Source organism: Lipophrys pholis, assembly GCF_963383615.2.
Source record: "Lipophrys pholis genome assembly, chromosome: 10".
Classification (NCBI taxonomy): domain Eukaryota; kingdom Metazoa; phylum Chordata; class Actinopteri; order Blenniiformes; family Blenniidae; genus Lipophrys; species Lipophrys pholis.
In genome coordinates, this window is record NC_137640.1 from 13,594,237 (window position 1) to 13,595,208 (window position 972).

The following is a 972-nucleotide window of genomic DNA, read 5'->3' on the forward strand; positions in this document are numbered from 1 at the left end:
TTTAACGTTAGTCCAAGTCTTTAGTAGTCCCCGGGTTTACACGAGCTGGAGCCTCAAAGAAAACCTGCAATGCAACATATCTGCATAAAACTCGGATAACGACCGAAACTTGGAAAAACAACAACATATAGGATGTTCTTGCCATAAAATAAAAAAGATTTTTTTTTTTTTTTTTTTTGGAGTGTCAGTCACTAGCTCGTAAGCTAATGGCTGCTGACATTAAGTGACCAGTTGGTAAAATTCCAGAGTGTCAACACGCTAAAATCTTTTATCAACGTCAGGCAAATATGTACCGAATTACCCACTTCAGCCCGGGAGACAGCGGGACACAGCTGGCTGCCATGGCCGCATTGGCAAAATCGCTACGTTGATTGCCCGGCCGAGCGCAAACCTAGCCGCCCAGAAACTACCGCAAGTTACGCCCGCGCAGCGACAACGAGCCCCCGTGCCGCCAACAGTCCATCCAGATCGGCTGGCTCTCGGGTCCCGACCCTCGACGAGCGACGAGCCGCGTTGCAATCCGTGCGAACCGCCGGAGCAGGTATCCCCGGAGTAGCAGGGGCGACCAGCGGCCAACGGAGCCAAACGGGCAGGCTAATGGTTAGCTCGCTGCGTTAGCTGAAAAGACATCCCTGGAATCACAGCCAACTGGCTACAAACCGCACCGAATAACAGAGCGCCTTCATGGCGCTAACCTATCGCCAATCACAACACCGAATCCACCGGGGAGCCGAAACGTGTTACCGACAGTGGAGCGGACCTGTACCTTCAGTGCATTTTATCGCTCTTGGTATTTTTTTTTTTTTTTTTTTTTTTTTCCTGGTGGCGGTGATCGCTCCCAGTCACCCACTCCCCCTCAGCCCCGGTGTGGCGCTGCCTGTGACGTCACCCGGGATACGACTGACTGACAGCGCCGGAGCCAATAGGAGTCGAGGGTGTAGGCGCCGGGGGAGGGCTTTTCCCCCGTCAAGA